Raw genomic sequence first — 6,811 nt, forward strand, 5'->3', positions numbered from 1 at the left:
GGTGCCTCCTGACATTTAGGGGTTGTGGCAGTGTCCCAGGGAGTTGAGCTCCGAGGTGTTGTTGTCATAATTTTATCATTGCAGTTCTAGAATACCTGAGTTTTTGCTGACATCGAAAATCTCCTTTATGCAGATGTTGGTGAGATAACCTCGACGCCACCCAGTACTGGGGCGGGAGTTCGGGAGTTTTGCCATAACTCGTATAACAGATGCTTTTCGAAGGTTGAGGTAAACGATTTCCGAAGGTTTCTTGGTTATGTGTTGAAGGATGGATACAGATGGATGTAGGATTTGTTAGTTTTGAGTGAGATATTAAGCTTCCCCTATATCCCCAACACCTGATTGCATAACCAGAAAGTGTCGGGAGTTTATAAGTGGGAATTCAAGTAGCTCCTAGGATATCTTTCCGATAGATGTATGATATGAGATTGGTGTTCGACGTCTAGTGGTCCGCCTATCCACGGTTGGTTTTACAGTGGTCTCGTTGTGTCTTAAAGAGTCCTTGGCTATGCTGACTCGGGGACGCTTCGTATGTCATGTGCATTGCCTTGTACATGATGGTGTTGTACGATCGAGCCCGTGTGGGCCCCACCACAAAAACTTCGGATGAAATCTCTATCATATGTTTGTTCCGGCTTATTTTGCAAGCCAGTCCTTTGTTTTGTTTTTTTCAGTTGTGGTATTAGAGTTGCTTCGAAGTCAAATGTTGATCCCATGTCTCTTTCTAAATGGTGTTCTCATATTTCTATGGGAATACTAATCCTTCATGATAATTGATATTGTCATGTCAATCCTTTTCAACCGGCGTGCTTTTCTCTTCAAGTGGATCCGATCATTTCAACATCAGCAAGATCAATTATCAGTTCTTCTCAACGGTGTTCATTTCATTCGTCCCAAGCTGCCTTTGTTTTCCCGCCATACCATCCCTTTTTCTTCAAGGATTCATATTTATCAATCAAATATCCATTTTATTCATGTGAAGTCTCTTCATTCTTTTCAGTCAATTTTCTTACCCGGTGGTTCTCATGAAGATGCTCTACAAGTTCATTATTCTTCATTCTTTTTCTTCTACGGTGGATTCATTTCAAGCTTTGTTGATCATATCCTTTTTCCTCGTTTCAAATATTTTTTCCATACCGGTGCACTTCCTATTTTTTCACTTCTTGTTATTCATTTGTTCCGGAGTGCTTAAGATTATCTCAGGAGATTCGTGTTTCCACTCTGCATTCATTCAAGTTCTTTCGAGGGAGTTATCTCTTTGAAGCCATTTAAATCAACAGGTGCAATCTCCCTCTCAAGTAATCGTTCAACGGTGTTTCTTTTGAGTGGGCCCTAACCCACAGGTTTTTTCCCAGGATCTTACCTGACTCTTCTAATTTTCCCGGAGTTATTCTCAAATTCTTTCAATGTTTGACGTAAGAATGAATTGTCATCGGTCATGTGTCTTCCTCCAAGATCTTTCAAATTCTTTTCATCCTTGGATCAACTCCTTCATTATTCATTCTCCCGGAGTATCTCAATAACTCAAGGTGGTGTTTCTCGGCGTCATTCTCGGATTTTGAAGACCAAAGAAGGGCTCCACATAAATTCTTACCCGTTCTTCCAAAGATTCGTGATTCTAGCTTCTTGCTATCCTCTCATAATTGTTTTCGGTTGTGAGAATTCTTTTCACCAATCCGGAGCAATTCAGGAGTCTTTTCAGTGTGATCATCCGGAGCCCATCATCTCAGATTCATTCTCAGCTTTCAGTTGTCGTTCTCCAAATCTTACTGGTGCATCATTCAAGTATTATTTATTCAGCTCATGATCTCTTCATTCTCTCGTATCTAATTTTTACCCAAGCATCTTTTTCAGTTTCAAATTCTTACCGGTGATTCATCCCTTTACTTCGTTCGTTTTTCAATTCTTACGGTGGTCCATTCAAGAATTCTATTTCGTTTTTGTATTAATTTATTCATTGTTTCAATCCTACCGGTGGTTCGTCGAAGACCTTCTCAAGTTTGTGCTATATCTATCTTAATCCTTTCTACGAGAATAAGTGGTATGCCAAATCCGTTGCTTGTCATCAATTTAATTGGTGAAGGGTAAGCATAATGTAATTCTTATTCTTGTTTCTTCAAGTAAATTCAATTCCTTATTCCGGAGGTTAATCAAAAATTCTTGGTTTCAATTGTTTCATCTTTTCTTTTCCCGGAGTTCCAAGCTCTCTCAATTATATCGTCATGAAGATCCATCTAAATCACTATAAGGCTTGACCTTGTGTTTTCAACTTCTCTTTCTTTTTATCATCATTTTGGTACCGGAGTTCTTCATGGAGGTTCTACATGCTGGTTCGTCAAGGATTCATTCCATTCTTCAATTGTTCTTCAAGATTTCTCTCGGAGTTAAGATCCGCCAAGCTATGCTCTAAAATAAACATGGTGCTCAATACATGTTTTGTCTTGAGGAGTTTAAGCATTCTTCATCTTGCATTCCGATGTGCAATTCCTTCTACTTTATCTTTTGAGATGGTGTTATGTCATTTTTGACAATTTTCCTTCATGTTTCATGATCCAAAAGTTGTAAAGAATGAGGTATTTAAACCCATCACCTTCTTCCTTGGAGTTATCTTGGTATAGATTTCACCTAAAGCCTTCCATTGGGAATGTTGCCATTTATGGTGTTTATCGATGATCTAAGTTTCCTCCTATTCTCGCGATGAAAGATGTTTTCATCTCTCCGTTGCTCTCAAGCAAGCAATTGTTTTTCGTTTGTGGCAGGTTTTCACCTCAAGTTTTTGAGTTGTTTTCCATAAGCCCTCAACAAGCCTGTTCTTTTTGTTCTTGATTTCCCAACAACTCCGTTCAATCCTTCTTTTTAACGATGCTCTCTCAAATTCATTTGAGGTAGAACATGTTGTTTTTCTTCTCCGTTCTTTTCATTGCATTCTTTCATTTCTTTCGGAGGCTTTGTGATGTTGTTGCTATTTTCACCCGTCATCTCATTTGGTCAAAGATCATGTTATTTTCGTGCTTATCCATTTAACCGGAGTGTCGTGTCCTTCACTCAAGTTCTCTCATCTTATGAAGTTGTCCATCCCTTCTCAACCGGAGTGCTGTCTGAAATCGTTCTTACCCCTTGTGCCATTCTTTCAATAGTTCCGGAGGCAGTGTGTTGTTGATTTCATCAAGTATCTTCTCATCTTGTCAAGTTCTTGTTAATTCCTTCCATTTTAAATCGGAGTGCTGCCCAAATTATATCATTCTTTTTCCCCTCTCCATCTTGTTTTAACCGGAGTGTTGTCGTAATTGATCCTTATCGTTCCTTGTACATCTCGTTTTCTATCGGAGCGCTTGCATGTACTTCTTGTCCATTGCAACCCTTTTTCTTATGTCTTTCAACCTACAAGGTTCTAGTAATGTTCCTTGTTCCTCTTGTCTAACAGAGTGTTTGCAACTTTGTTCTTCTTCGTTGCATTCTTTCTTTCAATTTGTTCAACCTCGCAAGGTTCTTTGGTTTCACTCGTTTGTCAAGGAAGCAACTTAGTTTTACCTTTTCCCTTTGTCTTCCATTTTCCCTCCGGTGCCATCCTAGATCTCAGGACAAGATCCTCTCATAGTGGTGGAGTGTTGTGACGCCCCGAGACCGATGCGCCAGGTGTCTCCCAGTTATTCGCCGTATTTGCCATGTCATTCGCTTGCTTGTTGCATCTTATCTTGTCATCATGTGCACTGCATCATCATGTTTTCAGAACTTGCATCCGTCCGGGTTCCCCCAGTTCCATCCGTTGTCCGTTCTGAGCCCAGACACACTTGCACGCGCCGGCGGCATGTCTGAAATATTATTTTATAAGTGGCCGGAAAATGTTCTCGGAATGGGTTGAAAGTTGGCATGCGGTCTTATTATAGTGTAGGTAGGCCGCCTGCCAAGTTTCATCGCATTCGGAGTCCGTCTGATGCCCCAACGATTAACTATAGGGGCAGTATAGCCGGTCAAACCTCGGACGTTTTCGGTCTCCGAAAACGGTTGCCGGGTTGCACTTCTCTTCTCTTCTCTCAACCCATGGCCTTCTAGCACAGCCAACCTGCAGCCCACCTACCCCTCCTCGCGTCTGAAGTCGTCCGATCGAGATCTAATGGTCTGAAAATGGACTAGTTCCCCTAACCCTAGAGCCCCTACCCTATTTAAGCAGCCCCCTTGCCATTTTTGGGCATCCCTAGCCCTTCCCCTACCTCATATCCGCAGCCAAACCCTCCCCTTCCTCTGATCCGATGCCGCCACCTTGCTCCTGCCACTTGGCGCCTCCCGATTGCCTCTGCGCCGCCGCAGCCGCTAGCCTCGCCCACTCGCGGGACGCCACGCGTCCCCTCTACCGCTCCCCGCCGCCGCGGCCCTAGAGGCCCATTGCGAGCCCGCCCAGGGCCGGTTTGGGCTCGAGGCCGGCTGCCATGAACCCGCGCTCCAGCTTCTTCCCCGTCGCCTGAACCCCGCTCCTCGCGCCTCTCGCCGGTGCCGCACCTTCCCGCCGGAGTCTTCCCCGCGAGCGCTTGCCCCCGTCGCCTAGCGCATCTCCGCCAACGACCGCGCCTGCTCGATGTTGTGCCGACCCATGCCGCCTCATTCCACCTCCGTCGACGCCCGCTTGGCGCTGGAGCACGCCGCCCTGGCCGGATTCTGTGCCTCGGCGACCGGAGTTGCTCGTCCCAGCCACCTCCTCTTCGGATCCGGTGGCTCCCCGCGATGCCACCGCACTGGAGGTCTCGCCGTCGCCATGTCCGCGCTCTGCCTTCGTTGTTGCCATGCGCGTTGACCCCGCGTTGAACGCCCAGATCCAGCGCCGCGAGGACCTCAGGCAGGCCGGCCCAACTGCTGCATCGGCCGGCCTCCTCTGCTTCCTACTGGGCCGAGCCCATGGGTGAGAGCCCCCCAGTTCCCCTGTTTAGGGTTTTTTTTTCAGATCCATGAATTTAGTTATTTTTTCCAGAGACAGCAATTTTTGCAGAAAATCCCCTAGACTTCATGCATATAATATCTCATACACCGTGCATCGGATTAAAACAAACTTTATATGTAAAATGCTTAGTTTTTCGTCTAGTTTCGTAATATGCTACTTTCATCCATGTTTAAAATGTTTAATATGTTGTTTGTTTAAATATGCTTAAATAACTTACTAAAATGATTTAATTCATAACTAAATAACCGTAGCTCCAAATTTAACAAACTTTATATGTAAATGGGGTAGAAAAATGCCTAGTTTAACATGGTGGCTTTACTTTGCATGTTTAACAACTCTAAAATATGGTTTAGGGCAGAACAATATCAAACCTAAAATATGCACACGAGGAGTTTCCGGACTTGTTGTTTGTTGTTCCAGCCTCATTTAAACTTGCCTAGATAGGTAGTTTTCATTTGCTTCACCTCTTCCATGTTAATCAACATTTAATATTGTTGGGTACTTAAACGAGATCAAACTAAATAACTTGGCTGTGGAGTTTCGTCAATATGCAACAGAGTTGCATATTGAGCTCCACTTAATTTGTAGGATTGTTTGTGCACTTTGCCATGCCATGTATCATTAAACTAGACATGTATCATACTTGATTGTGCATCATGCCATGTTCATGTGTTGGTTGTTTACTATGTTGTTTGCTTCTTTCCGGTGTTGCTTCTTCGGGTTAGTTCCGTTAACGCCACGTTTGTGAGGATTCGTTCGACTACGTCCGCTTGTCTTCTTCATGGACTCGTTCTTCTTCCTTGTGGGATCTCAGGCAAGATGACCATACCCTCGAAATCACTTCTATCTTTGTTTTCTTGTTGTTCGCTCTATTGCTATGTCGTGAGACCTACCACTTGCTATATCATGCCTCCCATTTTGCCATGTCAAGCCTCTAACCCACCATGTCCTAGCAAACCGTTGTTTGGCTATGTCACCGCTTTACTCAGCCCCTCTTATAGCGTTGTTAGTCGCAGGTGAAGATGGAGTTTGTTCCATGTTGGAACATGGATTGTTGGGATATCACAATATCTCTTATTTTAATTAATGCATCTATATACTTGGTAAAGGGTGGAAGGCTCGGCCTTATGCCTGGTGTTTTGTTCCACTCTTTCCGCCCTAGTTTCCGTCATACCGGTGTTATGTTCCTTGATTTTGCATTCCTTACGCGGTCGGGTTATAATGGGAACCCCTTGATAGTTCGCTTTGAATAAAACTCCTCCAGCAAGGCCCAACCTTGGTTTTAGCATTTGCCTCACCACCACCTACCTTTCCCTTGGGAGTCGTGCTCCCGAGGGTCATCTTTATTTTAACCCCCCCGGGCCAGTGCTTGTCTAAGTGTTGGTCGGAACTAGAGCCCCTTGCAGCGCCACCTCGGGGAAACTTGAGGGTTTGTTGTAGTTGTACGGATTGCTCATCCGATGTTGCCCTGCGAACGAGATATGTGCAGCTCCTATCGGGATGTCGGCACATCGGGCGGTCTTGCTGGTCTTGTTTTACCATTGTCGAAATGTCTTGTAACCGGGATTCCGAGTCTGATCGGGTCGTCCTAGGGGAAGGAATATCTTTCGTTGACCATGTGAGCTTGTGATGGGATAAGTTGGGACACCCCTGCAGGGTTTTGAACTTTCGAAAGCCATGCCCGCGGTTATGGGCAGATGGGAATTTCTTAATGTCCGGTTGTAGAGAACTTGTCACTTAACTTAATTAAAATGCATCAACCGCGTGTGTAGACGTGATGATCTCTTTCCGACGGAGTCCGGGAAGTGAACACGGTCTCGTGTTATGCTTGAACGTAAGTAGCTTTCAGGATCACTTCTTGATCACTTCTAGTTCACG

Source organism: Triticum urartu, chromosome 5 (genome assembly GCF_003073215.2).
Source record: "Triticum urartu cultivar G1812 chromosome 5, Tu2.1, whole genome shotgun sequence".
Classification (NCBI taxonomy): domain Eukaryota; kingdom Viridiplantae; phylum Streptophyta; class Magnoliopsida; order Poales; family Poaceae; genus Triticum; species Triticum urartu.